The sequence below is a fragment of the Pseudorasbora parva genome, chromosome 21 (genome assembly GCF_024679245.1).
Source record: "Pseudorasbora parva isolate DD20220531a chromosome 21, ASM2467924v1, whole genome shotgun sequence".
In the NCBI taxonomy this organism is placed as follows: Eukaryota; Metazoa; Chordata; class Actinopteri; order Cypriniformes; family Gobionidae; genus Pseudorasbora; species Pseudorasbora parva.
The window spans coordinates 24,983,893-25,000,944 of NC_090192.1; the positions used below are offsets into that span (position 1 = coordinate 24,983,893).

The following is a 17,052-nucleotide window of genomic DNA, read 5'->3' on the forward strand; positions in this document are numbered from 1 at the left end:
AAGCTAAAGTTAATTTGCTCTTGCTCTTGCTCTTGCTCTTGCTCTTGCTCTCTCTCTCTCTCTCTCTCTCTCTCTCTCTCTCTCTCTCTCTCTCTCTCTCTCTCTCTCTCTCTCTCTCTCTCTCTCTCTCTCTCTCTCTCTCTCTCTCTCTCTCTCTCTCTCTCTCTCTCACACACACACACACACACACACACACACACACACACACTCACAAACACATATCACTTGGAGTACCCTTAGTTTTTGTGCATTTTGTCTACCTTTTACAACTTACCCCAGTATGTGTTACAACCTATCCCAGTAGTGGGGTAGGTTGCAACAAAGGACCAATTTGTATTTGTCATCATTTCACAAAGTCTGTGATATATTTGAAGAAATTTAAATTGTTGCCATTTGTAGTAGACAAATGTGGGTAGTTCGCCTATACGTTTCAGACGTGTAGCTAAAAAGGGGGGGAGTTTTAGGTGCTGAAGAAAAAAGTGTTACAACCATACCCGGTCTCCCCTACACTCTAATGCTAGGTTAAATGCTGGGTTAAAAATAACCCAAGTTGGGTTGAAAATGGACAAACCCAGAAAATGGGTTGTTTGAAAGGGTCCATTGATTGGGTTCAAACAAACAACCCAATTTCTGGGTTTGTCAATTTTCAACCCTATTGGGTTTGTTTTACCCCGACGTTTTTAACACTTTTTTTTGCACCAGTTGGGTTGTTTTTAAAACAACCCAACTGGTGCTAAAAAAAAGTGTTAAAGGGTTAGTTCACCCAAAAATGAAAATTAGATGTTTATCTGCTTACCCCCAGTGCATCCAACATGCAGGTGTGTCTGTTTCTTCAGTAAACACAAATGAAGATTTTTAACTCCAACCGTTGCTGTGTGCCAGTTATATAATGGGGTGAATAGGTAACAAGTCTACGAGAGCAACAAAACCAGTGTGAGAAACCGAACAGTATTTATGTTATTTTTTTTACCTCATATCCCGACGAGTCTCATCAAGTTTTCCCATCGGCTGTAACTTCCGTCTGATGAGGTCAAGCTGGTGTGATCATAGATATATACCATGTAGATCCTCATTCGACCGATCTGCGCAGGCACAACTGAGGAATCTACCTTGACCTAATCAGACGGAAGTTACAGCCGATGGGGAAACTTGATGAGACTCGTTGGGTTATAAGGTAGAAAAAATTACATAAATACTGTTCTACTGTTAGGCCTCCATTGACATTCAGTACATTTACACTCATAAGACCCATAAATGCAATAAAAACATCGATACAAAGTCTGTACAATAATTTTACATTGCGAAGAAAATAGTTATTGTGCGCACAAAAATCAAAATAACGACTTTATCCACCAAGATATTGACTTGAACTCGACGCATGCGCGAGAATATGGCACAGCTCCGCCGTTCGAATACATGACCCGGAAGAGGAGGAGCGCCGCTATCGCGTCCAAGACCTACACGGAGGAAAATAACTTGGTGGATAAAGTCATTATTTTGATGATTTTTTTTTTTTTTTGCGCACAAAAACTATTTTCATCGCATTTTAAAATTATTGTACAGCCATTGTAGTGAGATGGACTTTCTAACAACGTCTTAAGTGCCTTTATGGGTCTTGTGAGTGGGAATGTACTAAATGCCAATGGAGGCCTTCTGAAGCCTTTCTCAGCCACTAGCTTTCAACAAAAATATCTTCATTTCTGTTCCGAAGATGAACAAAGATCTTATGGGTGTCCAACGACATGAGGGTGAGTAATTAATTAAATAATTTTCATTTTGAGTGAACTAACCCTTTAAGCTGAACATACATGGTCACTCTGTATATAGCTGCATAGATATTCTTAGTAGCAGCCGTATCTGGCCTTCAGAGCATTTACTGAGATTTTGTAGATAAGACTAATTAGCCCCTCACTGTTTATTAATCCATTCTTAATAAAATCCCCTACTTCTTATTGTTTAACTCTCCCACTGCCAACTATTTGTCCCTACTTATCTCTCACCTTCCAATGAAAAAGACTTTTTAATAATGGAGATATCCTTCAGCTAGTTGTTCAGCTGATTGATAATGAAGCTTTTAAAAGCCTATCATTTTTGTTACTAAGAGAGGCAAAGGCATCCGTCTTACAGCACACACTTGATGGCGGGGTGAAGGGTTTACCTTCACAGTGACACCGTATCGTGCTGAATGAAAGAGCTACAGTGTAAAACCAGGCTTATCCTGTGGCAGGGTGGGAATTTGCATAGACCAGAAAATGGGATTTCATACCACATTAAGAAACAATGGCTGATGAGTTTCCGATGTGAGTATTTGTGTTCCCTCAAGAGAGCAAAGGGGAAATCAGAGATTGCGGCTAATTTTATGCCCTGAATTCTGCAGAATCGCATATTAATGTATTTGCTAATGTTAACCAGACAATTTCAGGACTGCGTTCACACAGCGGTTGTTGCAAATCCTGATAGTTTCCCATTGGTGTGCTGATCCACACTTCAGGCAAGCTGCCAGAGTATCTTATCTTTTAATGCCTTTGCCTGATCTTCCAATTAGCTATGCCACCTAATAGGCTAGTTTTGGGGGTCTGCGCTTGGGTGGGAAAAATTGGGGGTTGGATGCTGCGGTGGTCTGTGGAAGCGAATGAGTCTGGACTGATCTGGGGGATGGTTTTGGGGGGGTCAGGATTTCATGATAGTTCTGCTTCAGAGGCTGTCTGAGGGTTTTTTTGTGCTAAGGGCAGGGGCTGGGCTGTTTCCAGGTCGCCCCGTCTCAGGGCTGGCCGATAACAGAGCCTCAGCCCTTGAGTCCCCATTCTGCCTGTGTATTAACACTGCTTATCTGCTCTCCGATAGGGCTGTGTGCCATTTGCCTTTCGGAGGAATTAGCTTGTCTTCCCTGGCTAACCAGGCAGTGGTGATTAACCTTTCCACTGTTCAATATCCTCTCTGCTGTCTCCCTGTTCAGATTAGACCTGACATCATTACTGTAGGTATGACTCCAGAAATGAGCTGCTGAGTTTTGAAGGGGGGAAAAAAGCAAATCTTGGAGGCAGTCTGACCAAACATTTATTTCTCAAAGGCACTTTGCTCAAGTAAACACACAATTTTCAATGCAGCCGAGACTATAAATATTCAGCATCATTGAGCGCATAGCATCTTTATTTCACCTCAGCAAAATAAGTAATCAGACCCGCACGATTTGTCAATGTGACCCAACTGTCAATCACTTTTTCTCCATTAGTCAGTAATCCATTAACCAGCCCTCCCTCCCTGCAAGTGATTATTTGCTAGTATTCAACATATATCATAATACGTTTTTCACACACACCCCGAGGCACATCCACAAATCAATTATTTCCTCACAAAGACTTGAAAGTGCTTAGCAAGATGCCTGACGGAAAAGCTGCGGGTTATATCAAATTGAACCTCTCATTTGTTTCTCTCACGCGCACACACAATCATAGAGCATAATTAGCCAGTGCCCGCCGCGTTTGTTTGGCCCACTTTAATTCTGCCTGGCATATCTACGTTACTACAGAATAAACCGGCATACAAATACCATTGTTGGGGGTTTTAGGAGAATCAATAGAACGTAGGCAGTGAGTAGACCGAGCGGGTTCACTCAGTCTGCTGTTGGCAGGAGATAAAGAACCAGGTTGAAATGCACCATGAGCAGATGCTCCCATTATTAACACCATACAAACAAAGCAAGAAAACGTGACGCTGATATTTGACGTGTGCAGCTAATTGGTAATATCATTATTGTCTTGTTCTTCAGCTCTTATTGGAAGGTACAGGAATTACCTTTGTGTGGCTGGAAGTGACATCTCACTTCACTATTCTTAAGATATACTTCTGTGCACAAGGGCGTTTAGCTGTAGCCTATCAAGATTAAAAAAGGCATGGATGCATGTTTTTAACTAATTCTTGATATTTGATATTTTGAAGAATGGGTAAGAAACTCTAAAAACAAATGTGTTGGCTCAAAAAAAAACTTTCAGCATAATAATACATTTAAGTAATATTAAGTACACTGTAAAATAAATATTGTTGGTTTAACTTAAAAAAGTAAGTAACCTGGTTGCCTTAACATTTTGAGTTTATTGAAATTAAAAATTTGAGTTGATACAATGAAGACAATTAATTTAATAAAAAGAAACTCAAAATATTGTTGTATTTAAACCACATACAAAAATGTGATAAATCATGAAAATAGCGCAATTTGGCTGCGTCTTCACAAACAAAACACACACAATTACCCAATACGATTACAAAATCTTTTAATAATATTTGAATAAAGGTTGTCAAGTCTCAAAAATGTTCATCGTATTAACTCCTATCATTGTATTAATTTTAATTTCAATGAACTCAAAATTTTAAGGCAACCAAATAACTTATTTTTTTTAAATATTTTTTTACAGTGTACCTTAGGATTAGGGTTTTGTTTTGTGTTAGCTTCATGTATTTATGCATATTGTCATTATATAGTAACTACATGTAACATTATGTAACAAGGACACTAAAATGAAGTGTTACTAATGAATAAAACTAAAACAATATTTTTAAGTTACGACAATTTCTACTGAAACTACAGTATGTTTAACCAAAAAGAACTTAGATGAACAAGGATACAAACAAAGTTTATTACTCAAAAAAACTAAGTTCTTCCAAAGATACGTTTCCACCGCAAGAACTTTCCCCAGGAACTAGGGACTTTGGGGTGGTACTCGGTATGTTTTGATCGCAGGGACTAGGATCTAAATGAAGTTCTGGGTAAAAATGTCCCCATCAGAAAGTCCTTACTCACGAGATAGTACTCTTTCAATGTTCAGGATCTTTTGGAGGTGGGACTTGGGTGCTGAACATGCTGATTGGTTGTGTTCACGCGCCATTTTGATTGGTTGAAACGCAACGTTTTATTTCAACCACTATTTTTAAAAGTCTGTTGCGGTACGTGCAGTAAGAGTTGATTGCTATTCAGTTCAACAATGGAGTAAAAAAAATATGGCTGATGGACTGACAGCGAAGTTCAGGCTTTATTAAAGGATACATACACACAGTGTCTGCCAATCTCATGTTAATCTTGAGTACCTACAGAGTAGTATTGGATCCTTCATATCTCCGAAGAGATCGCTGCTGTCATATCTAGCACCTGTCAGTTCAGTTCACATGAGGGAGAGATTATTTTGAAAGCAGCAACTGCAACTTGTATTTATCAAACAAGCACAATGATTTATTTCTTATCCACCCGCAATTTTATTACATGGCCCACCCCCACACGATTGGTCGATATAAGCGCGAACTGTGTACTCACACACACACACACGTGCGCGCCCAGATCAAGAAATAATTTCTGCAGACGGGCGTACGTTTTGGTCTGGTACAGCCCCGGGACTAGTCCTATTACATGTGAAAAAGAAGTTTTACTCACATAAGTGTGTTGCACCATTCCTGTCAGATCCAATATAGATGGCACAACATTGTGTCTGCAAATCCAGCACTTGATGCTTGTTTACAAACGATTCTCCAGTGAAATGAAGCAAACACACAAACGTTCTTCCCCACGTGAGCTGGAACTTCATTAAAAATAAATGAAGTATCACACATTCCTAATATTATGATCCAAAGGAAGCTAATGCAGCGACTGTGTTCTTCCACAATATCTTGATATCTTCTTCCATTTTTATTGCTGCTGGCTTGTGATCGACCAAACAGCTCCATGAGTCGGTGGGCGGGGTTACTGAATCACACTGTAGAGGTGTGTTTCGTAGCGCTATGACGTAAGAATGAAGCTCACGATTGTTTTCTAGGCCTGGTGTCTATAAAAGCTTTTTTTTGATAACAAGGACATTTTACAATCGAAGCTGACGTAATGACGCAATTGGTCACGAGACACACGACAGCCAATGCTGTCAAAGCTGACCTGATGTTTCTTCTGGCGGCAATATTTGAAATTTATCATTAATCTTTGGCGGATGGATTCAGCGTTACTGATCGCTTTTGGGGATTTTCTTCACACAAATCAATCGTTTGGCCTCGGAACACTTGGGATATTTGTACTTTCTGAATCAATTATTTATGCAGTCGTATCTGCCTGTTATATCCTGTTTTTTATAACACTCGAATGGGTAGGTTTAGGGAAGAGTTTGAGTTACGCGCTCAAAATGTGTCTGAATATGTGTGTGTGTCCACAAGGTAAATGGATTTATAAACATACTAAATTATGTTTTTTTTGAAAATTAAAAAATGCAGAATGTTTCTTGTGATGGGTAGGTTTAGGGGCTGTGTGTGTGTGATGGGTAGGTTTAGGGGCTGTGTGTGTGTGTGTGTTTGATGGGTAGGTTAAGGGCTAGGGGCAGTATAAGGAGATAGAATGAAACGGCGTTGATAAACACGCTAAAAAGCGATTATGCGTCTTGATAGCACGCCAAAATGACATACGAATTGGCGTGTCATATATACACGATTTCATGAGATCAGTCTGTGAATGAAGAAAAAATATTACCACTTAGCGCCTCCGGTGGACGTTTCACCCAAAAAGTGTAGGTAAACGTACCTGGAGGTACATAATTAGGGTGTTGCAAAAATGTAGGCAGAGTAACGTATTTCCAATGAGCCTGGGTTGTCTTTTTTTTACATTGCATTCAATCCCAGTCACTGCTATCTGATGTTGTTTTGGACAAAAAACACAGAAGCAAGTCAGTCATATGTTTGGAATTTCATAAGGGTAAGTAAACGATGGCAGAATTTAAATTTTTGAGTGAATGATCCTTTTAAACCTTAAAAAAAACATAACCCAAAGTTCAAGAAATATGCGGTACCACCTCAAAAAAGATGCTTTAGACAAGCTCTGCACACTTTGTATGTCTCTCTCTGACTCACTTACAGTATTTAATTTCTCTCACCTAATGAGCTGATGATCTGAATCAGGTGAATTTAATAAGGGAGACATACAAAAATTGCAGAGTGGTTTATCCCTACAATTAGGATTGAAAGCCACTGCTTCAGACAGCTCTAAAGCTCAAAATTTAAAAAAAAATATTCTTTCACTGAATAAGTCAAGCATGTGCTTTTACAAAAAAAAAAATTATTTTACCATTCATTTAATGTGATGCTGTCCTTGGTCCCATCTAGTTTGTACTACATTAAAAAAATTTTGAGCAAGATAATAAAATATTGGTGTTACATGGAACCTGATCTTGGCTTCCTGGAACATTCTCCTATCCACAACATCCTTCACCTCAGCTCCTCTCTGCAAATGAAACTTTCATGTGAATGTGTCAAAGCTCGCAGGATACCTGCCTATTTATATACATCTCTGCTTGCACTGCAGACTCAGGTGAGACCTGCAGCCCTGAGGGAGTTCGCTGCTAGAAATATCTTTTGTTGATGTCTAAATAAGAGATGCTGGTAGAAAAATACATCACTGATGAGAGGACAAACAATGAAATGACCCATAGTTACAGTTTCAACCAGATTTTCAAAATGGGAGTCTTCCTGAGAGTTATTCAGGGTGTTCATCACCTTTTCCTCCCCCATTCAGGCTACTTGCCCTGATCAATGTCTTTGAAGAACATAGAAACTCCATTAGATACTACAGGAGCTCAAAAGATCACTTGCTAATGCAATCTGATTAATATTGCACATCATCTATGTGTTTTTAAGGGCTGCTGTCTGCTGTAATTCAATATTATCAGCAGCTACATCATGATACTGAGGGAGAGATTTTTCTGCATTCTTCCTGTGATACACAGAAGCATGAAAAGTATGTCACCAACAAGATCTCTTTCTAGCATGAAGATAGCCATACTCTTTTGTATTGCTATGCTCATTAAAGGTTAGTTCACCCCAAAATTAAATCGATGTCATTAATGACTCACCCTAATGTCGTTCCACACCCGTAAGACCTCCGTTCATCTTCAGAACACAGTTTGAGATATTTTATATTTAGTCTAAAAGTGTATAAAGATGAATTAAGACTCAAACAATTATGAATTACCGTATTGATTCATGATTCGTATCGCCAATGTCCCGTGATTTTGGCAGTTTGACACGCGTTTCGAATCATGAATCAATACGCTGATTCATAACCTTTTGAATCATTATTTAAGGATTGAACACAAACAAGGAAGAGGAGACAATGCTGAATAAAGTCGTTGATTTTGTTATTTTTGGACTAAAATGTATTTTCGTTGCTTCAAGAGGACTACTTTGATTATGTTTTTAAAACCTTTCTGGACATGGACAGTATAGTGTGCATAAATTTGCATACGCTTATGTACATATAAAATATCTTAAACTGTGTTCTGAAGATGAACGGAGGTCTTACAGGTGTGGAACGACATTAGGGTGAGTCATTAATGACATCAATTTCATTTTTGGGTGAACTAACCCTTTAAGCGCCCATGTGGCTGAAGCTTAATGAAACGTGGTGTAGCACATCAGGTCGACTTTCCATTTATCCCCCTTTGTCACATTTGGCATTGCTGTGGTAACACTTACCCTTAGTAACGTTAGTCCAACCTACACTGGTCAGGCATAACATTATGACCACCTTCTTAATGTTGTGTTAGTCCCCCTTTTGTTGCCAAAACAGCCCTGACCCGTCATTGCATGGACTCCACTAGACCCCCTGATGGTATGATGTGGTATCTGGCACCACGCTGTTAGCAGCAGATCTTTTAAGTCCTGTAAGTTGCTGGGTGCTTTGTGGCAGGGTGCATTACCCTGCTGAAAGAGGCCACAGCCACCAGGGAAAACTGTTTCCATGCAACAATGCTTAGTTAGTTGGTACTTGTTAAAGTAACATCCACATGGATGGCAGGACCCAAGGTTTCCCAGCAGAACATTGCCCAAAGTATTACACAGCCCCCGCCGGCTTTCCTTGTTCCCATAGTGCATCCTGGTGCCGTGTGTTCCCCATAGGTAAGCGATGCAAGAAACATGATTCATCAGACCAGGCCACCTTCTTCCATTGCTCTGTGGTCCAGTTCAGATGCTCACGTGCCCACTGTTGGCGCCTTTGTTGTGGACAGGGGTCAGCATGGGCACCCTGACTTTTCTGTGGCTATGCAGCCCCATACGCAACAAACTGCAATGCACTGTGTATTCTGACATCTTTTTTTTTATCAGAACCAGCATTAACTTTTTAAACAATTTGTTTGACCTGTTTGATCAGACCACACGGACCAGCTTTCGCTCCCCACGTGTATCAGTGAGCCTTAGCTGCCAATGACCCTGTCACCGGTTCAGCACTGTACCTTCTTTGGACCACTTTTGATAGATACTGACCACTGCAGACCGGGAACAGCCCACAGGAGCTGCAGTTTTGGAGATACTCTGACCCAGTCATCTAGCCATCACAATTTGGCTTTTGTCAAACTCATTACGCCTGCCCATTTTTCCTGCTTCTAACACATCAACTTTGACGACAAAATGTCCGCATGCTGCCTAATGCAAGAGAATAGGTGCCGTGATGAAGAGGTAATCAGTGTTATTCACTTCACCTGGTCATAATGTTATGCCTGATTAGTGTATATAAGAGTATACGTATGGATTTATTTTAGTAATGCCTGCACATACTGTATAAAATATTCCCTGGTAAATGAATGTGGTTAGCTTAAGGACTTGCTGACTCCGGTGTTCTTGTATGGTCCTTGTGTGCTGACAAGATGTGTGTCTCAAGTATCTGTGACAAACGTATTTTGGCTGTCTGTCACAAAGCATGATGGGACCAAAGTCTGGGAAGTGTTTCTTGCTCCATCTGCGGAGGATTTTCTCAAGAGCTTTCAAGGTTCTCAGCTGGGACAAAAGAGCCCAACAAACATATGCGTAGGCTCACTAAACAATGGCGAAGAATTGACTCGTTCTCGTTCCCCCCATGCTCAGAGAATGAGCGCTTGAGGAAAGGATATAACTCTAGAAAAGTTTGTCCCACTGGGGTAGCCAATACACTTAGGGGTTTTACTTGAATCTGTGCCCTTCTATCTCCTTCAGCAAGAGGGCACCTGCAGGCAAGAGCTTCAGGCCACCCCTCTAACAGGACAGATAACACTGGTCAATCAGTGTGTCATTATCATTACTAAAGGAGCCTCATTCAGGACTAATTGATTCAGGGGCTTATTTGCTTCAGCTGTAGGGCGTTGACTGCTGATATGTTTACGCTAGCTGACTAAGAACAGGTCTCATGCTGAAATAGACTGAACCCAAACAGTAACAGTGTGTATTGTGTAGCTGGAATTCTAGATTTTCAGGGGGAGGAATTGTTTGTTCTGTATTAGTGTTAGATTGTGAACAGGTTCACTTTAGTGAATCAAAAACATAAAGCACAATGGCTGCATCTGAAATTTATTTTGAATAAGTACCTACTTTGTTAGTGCTAAAAGAGTATGTTCTATAGTAAGAATGTGTTTAGTGTAAATTAAATCCAGAAGTAGCCTACTGCATTCGCCATGTTGTGTCACTTTACTGCCATTCACATTTCTTCTCCTGTGGCCTCATGCATAGTAAAAGGACCTTTGTGTGCATACTTCAGAATCTCACCAGAAGGAATAGGTCATCCATGTGTTTTTTTCCCGTTTCTTATATGTACTATGCTACTATGAATTTGGACACTTCTTTTGTCGCATACTGTTTTTCACCTATATAGTAGTATATAAAGTATAAGAACGGGGCACAACCTCACACTTTTTGACTTTCTCAGTTTGTGTAAATCCTCTTGGGGTTCAGAATATTTATTCAGAATATATATGCTCTCGGACTAAAATATAAAATATCTTAAACTGTGTCTGAAGATGAACAGAGGTCTTCGGGTGTGGAACGACATTAGGGTGAGTCATTAATGACATCACTTTCATTTTTGGGTGAACTAACCCTTTAATGTCTAGTGACATATCAGGGCCATTTTATGATTAATTGAAATACATTTCTTACATACAGTTCCTTTAATAGGATATTGTTAATTATAAAGTTACGGTCATTGTAATGTGTTATTTGGCAATCATATTTCAAACATTTTTGCCATAAAAGTACTAAAAGCACTGTTTAGGAACCCAATTTTTCATATTAAGTTCTTTATTCTTATCCCTTGTATTTTTTGTTTTGTATTTCTGCATGGGCTTCAACAGCAAATTAGTTTTTGCCTTTATATTTAATGTCATTCAGTGCAGTTGAATAATTCAAGAAAGTTGTGTGTGATCGTTGACACAGTGACACTCATGGCATCATATACTTGAAGGCACATTCACCCAGGTCTCAAGGGCACTGCATGTACACCTCGCTCCTGCCTTCCACATGAACAGGTCCCAGTACCAGAAATCTGTTGTAGCATTATCCGTATCCCATCGGAGGATGGCGGAATTCTCGCCCCTTTTGGCGTCAACACACCTACTGCACGCCCCTGCGCGTCTTTCCCCCCCTTCCCCGTGACACTTTCGAGAGGTTTACATCAGTATTGTGATTCACTGACTCGAACTCTCTACCCCCTCTGACCATGGATGGCGGAATTCTCGCCCCTTTTGGCGTCAACACACCTACTGCACGCCCCTGCGCGTCTTTCCCCCCCTTCCCCGTGACACTTTCGAGAGGTTTACATCAGTATTGTGATTCACTGACTCGAACTCTCTACCCCCTCTGACCAACTTTAGAGGTCAGAGTCAGAGGTCAGGTCAGATGGACTGTGAATAGTGGGAGAAGACAGCTCCCCGGTGAGTCGTCCGTTATCGTCTCTTTGTCCTGGAATAGTCAGACACGATGAGTCACTCCCTGACATCGCACACCCCTGAATGAATTCCCTCACACTGCGCTCCATGGCCAGGCATCTAACTGAGACTGCTGGCTGTTCATGCCTCCATGTTTGGCCCGATGAGCCGATGCCAGTATGATCCAGGAGAATAGACACGTGTGGCAGACAGCTCTTTTCAGTTCAGAAATGTACCCAGTTGGTTGCTGGTGAATTATTTACATTAGCCAAGCAGAACATGGTGACCTAGAAGCTGGGGTAATTAAAAAAACTCTCTTGTATGGGGGGGTTGGAGGATGAAAGTGTGAGATATGAACTCCAATGCGATGTTTTCCTATTTTAACTTAGCTTCGGACTCAGCCTCACCGTGCAGTTTAATATTTCATCATCTTTTTTCTCCCGGCTGTAGCCTCTTCTGTGTCATTTCTCTGACTTGTTTTTCTACGTTGTGAGCTCACACTCGGATGTGGCAGGATAGCGGTGGATTCGGGTTCCTCACTATGAAATATGCCCACGCTGCCTCCTGCAATCTGAGGATCTGTCGGAGGAACGCAGTGTGAAGGTTGAGCTCTGGCACGGCAAGGTCAGTAAACTTTTACATACTGTAGAGCATGAAAGTGGTATGAAATTGATAAACCGGATGACAGCCTTCAGTCTAAACTTCACAACTGAATGTTGACATGCCCCCTCCCTCTATTTGTTTTCTTATAAATGTTCCAATCAACCCTCGCTGCTTGGTTTTCACACCGGGAGACTGAAAGTGGTCAAATTGTCATCAGGTTCGAGGGGGAAAACAATTTATAAAAAGGCGAGTGCTGTTTAATACGTAAAAGACCTTTTGCTTTATATGGTAATGAATTTCAAATGTCTTCCTCACTTCAGGAGCAAGAGGCTGCGGTGAGGGCCTTACAGCTGTTTCGCGGAGATAATTGATTTTGGAATAGGCCGACGAGAGCGCGGGCAGGCGGGGTTGACGGTGCTCTACAGCGGGGTCCGAGCCAATTTCCGCAGGCCTCGTCCCTTTAATTACAGCAGTGCTGGAGCGCAGGACATGGCAGGACTCTTCCCTGGGCAAATTAAACCCCCTCACCAGTCTTGGTGTTGCCCTTCCCCCTGCCACACTGAGGCCATATGAATTTTTCATGGCTGTGCTTCTTTCTTACGGCCTATCGTTATGGCTGCCGGCGGCACTGCCGGTCCTGCTTCCTGTGACCTCCCGGAGTGGCAAGGAAAGAGTTGTCACAGGTAAAGCAGAAGAAACGGAGACACGACAGAGTGTTCATTTTAAATGCTTCGACCGTCACAAATCAGTCTCGGAAGAGAGGAGGAACAAATCTCACATATGAAATAGTCCAACACACTTCAGAAGTATACTAATAATCCACCTACACTTACATTTTTATTCGGCTTCCTTTTACGTGATTAATAAGAAAATGGTCAATTTGCTTCTTTGGAACTGATTAAGATTGCAGCCCTGTTTTCTGAGACCAGACAAGCACTTATGTTGGTTAACAACGTCTGTACAAGCAGATCTTGGGCTGATGCAGAGTGTTTTTGATTTGCAATGTGTCTTTTTAACGTTTTCTCACAGACCTGTTGCTCACAGATTGTTCATTATAAAATGTGATGTAGTGTTATTATTTTTATTTATTTGTATAGGTGTTGATCTTCTCCTGTCGTCCACTGTGTTCGGCTGTATGTCGTGTCACATCGCCATGATGATGCCAAGGTATGTTATACACCAATTTAGGACAAGTACCAGGTGTTTAACTGGGGGTCACAAAGAGGACGCTGAGTCTGCAAAAGAAAAACATTTAGAGCGTTGTATGTCATTTCTGCTTATATTTGGTGTCTTTAACTACTATGCACTTAAGTAAAAAATAAATTTAAATAATTGCTAGGTATACAATGTACTTATTGTATTTATGTTGTATTGCAAAACACTTTTGCTATGTGGGATACGGGTAAGATTAGGGGCCGGTGTTGTAGTATGGTCAGGTTTAGGGGTAGGTTAACTGTGTAATTATTATAGATGTAATTACAGAAAATAATTACAGCTGTAATTATATGCAGGTGTTTTTCTAAATGTAACTACAATGTAAAAACATGTACTGTTAAATATTAGTACATATTACTTAAAGACAATGAATAAATTAGGTCTATTTCTTTGTTATTGTGATTTCTGAAGACTGGTTGGAAATCATGAGATTAATCATGATTATTTTTTTTCTATTGACAGCCATAGAATCACAGTTCATGAGTTTGGGTCACTAAGATTTTTTTTTTGTTAGGTTTTTTAAAAGTCTCTTATCTATCCCAAATAAAACACATAAATAATTAAAGGTGCACCATGCAGTATTTTTGCAGTAAAATATCCAAAAACCACTAGGCCAGTGTTATATATTTTGTTCAGCGGAGTTCTCACAATATCCCAGTTGTTTCCAAATATTTGTTAATTGCGAGAAAATTGCTATTTTAACCAAGGAGCCGGGACGCCTGAGGGAATCGCCTGTCAATTGCATCATATCTGCGTTACCCTCGGTTTCTGGTTTTATTCTGCAGAAGCGCTTTACTCTTAGCAGTGTGAACAAGTCACAGCAGCCGCTGAGTGAACGGACAGAGTAACGTCATAACATCATTTTAAACACACTGAAATGTATCTGATATGATAAACAGAGCTGCGTTACCTCATACTCATGACCGGAAAAGTGGACATGGCGCCTGCGACTGTGTACCGTCAAAATAAAAGTCACATTGTTCGCGATCCTTGTTTTGCTTAACAATCGCTCCAGCAGCCTTGCTCAGCTCCACAACACTCGCTCCTGCTCTGCTTCATACTAACATTAATAATCACATTCATGAAAATAATTTCTGCCCTTTTCCTAGCCCGGTTCTTTTCCACCGGCTGTGAGGTGAAGACCACATGACCAGTCCCAAGATTCTGAGCTCAAACTTGGGGTCATCGAACTACTCCTTTGTTTTGAATAGGCGCCCTCTAGTGGATGGAAAAATTGCATAGTGCAGCTTTAAATGAATTAAAACAATAATGCAATAATAATGTGAAATAGTATTACAATTTAACATAACTAAACTGTTAATAACTGTTTTCTATTTTAACATATTTTAAAATGTATTTTAGTAACGTGAAGCTGAATTTTCAGCAGCCATAATTCCAGTCTTGTCCAATGTCAAATGATACTTAAAGGGGGGGTGAAATGCTGTTTCATGCATACTGAGCTTTTTACACTGTTAAAGACTTGGATTCCCATCCTAAACATAGACAAAGTTTCAAAAACTAATGTTGGACGTTTGATGGAGTATTTCTGTGTTAAAAATACTCCTTCCGGTTTCTCACAAGTTTCGGAGAGTTTTTTTTCAAGTATGGGTCATTAACTTGACGTTAATAGATCGGAAGGTCCTTGTATGGGCCGTCATTGCTGTCAAGACTTTACCAAATCATACCAAAGAAGAGTGTTTTTGACGGAGCGGTCCCAGCGATAAAGGTTCGGTCCTGCTTTGGAAGCAGCCGGTGAGTAAAACTGCTTCAAATGTCTGTGCTGTTGGCTCGTCGCGTGAGTAAACATCAGTAAACGACACGATCGCGTGCTTCGTCATTTAAATGCGCTAACGGACTCTATTGTTGTTCTATGTAAGTTATAACGTTACACTAATCTGACGTGCAAAACCGTTTTGCTTGCTACTGCTAAGTTTTAGTCACATATAGTCCATAAACCGAATCATATCCTCATAAACTGCGAGTAAACACAAACGTTGACAGGCCACTAAATACAGTACATACCACAGAGACGGACATCCTGCTGTTGCTGTTTCTCCTGTTCAATTTATTTCTGCCTCCCAATGATTCTGGATCATTATCTATATTAGCTGAGCCATGGGTTTCTCCACGCTTGAGGACGTCACCGCTTTGTTCGTGATCGTCATTCTTTAGCTCCGCCCACACGATACGCCTCCAGGCGCTCGTTTTTTTCCGGAAAGACTCGGTACAGCCCATATTTCTTTTATAAATATAATAAAACTAAAGACTTTTCGGAGATATGAAGGATGCAATACTACTCTATAGGTACTCAAGATTGACATGAGATTGACTGAAACTGAGTGTTTCACCCCCCCCCCCCCTTAAGAAATCATTCTAATATGCTGAATTCGTGCTCAAGAAACATTTCCAAAGTAAACACTGAAAACAGTTGTGCTGTTTAATATGTTTTTGTGGAAACCATGATACGGTGTTCTTTGATGAATAGAAAGTTCAAAAGGACAGCATTTAATTGAAATATAAAACTGCAACACTGCAACACTGTACATGTATTTACTGTCACTTTCAAGCTATTTAACGCATCCTTGATGAGTACAATTATTAATTTCTTCAAAACAAATCTTGCTGACTTCAAACTTTTAAAATGGTAGTGTAAACTGCATAATTCAAAACATCATTTTACAATTGAGCATTTTTAGCTATAATGCAAAAGACATAAAAGCCAGCTTGAAAACTAAAAAATAGAAGACCAATGATTTCAACTCTGGTTTCCATTGTAACACTTGGCCAATACTATCTCAGCATCATTTATATAATAAATCACTTCTTCTTTCATGACAATAAGTCAGCTTTTGTGTGAATCTCATTACAGCATGACCTTTGGTGGCTTCAGCACTGCGTTTCGACAAAGGACGGAGTGTGGAAGCCCGCCAAGCATCTTAAACGAGGAAGATCAGAGGAAAATTTCACAGACATGCATAAGTTAAAAGCCATACTGATAATGTTAGCATTTCATATTCCGTATTGATCTGCGCAGCATGCCTGGATCTGAAGATGAGGGGCTAAAACCTACAATCTCCACCCCAGGCTGTGTATATCGCGGGCCCCTTTTGTCCTGACTCGGCAGGCTTTAGTCTCGCTTCTGTATGTCCTCAGAGACCCCACAAGGAGGAATCAGAAGGATTACCGTATACGCTGTTAATCGGACGAGACTCCACGAGGAGGTCCTCAAACAGACTATAAGCAGCAGAGGGTGCTTCTTTACATTCTTTACATGTAAGAGCATCATGTTCACTAAAGACATGATGATTTTAAGTCAGCTCCTGAGGTAGAATGGGGACAGACCTTGACCTATCATTATTTGATGAGGCCCGGGACAGGGTTTGTGGTATTGGGGTGTATTTGTCCTTAGCTCTCCAAAATCAGCTTGTCTGAAGAGTGCATTTCCATGTAGATCCAGGCTGTGGTTTCCCTCAGCACTCCAGCGGCCTGCCTGATCTGAGCCAGGCATCCTCTCGTCATCTCAAGGCTTCTCCAGGAATACACA

General features: G+C 40.6%; 1 long non-coding RNA gene across 1 annotated transcript; it reads left to right on the forward strand.

Moving 5' to 3' along the window:
- The first annotated feature begins 12,138 nt into the window (after positions 1–12,138).
- Positions 12,139–17,052, forward strand: LOC137056172 (uncharacterized). Its single transcript, XR_010900213.1, has 5 exons — positions 12,139–12,314; positions 12,485–12,539; positions 12,614–12,976; positions 13,391–13,460; positions 16,960–17,052. It is a non-coding gene; the product is annotated as an uncharacterized lncRNA (long non-coding RNA).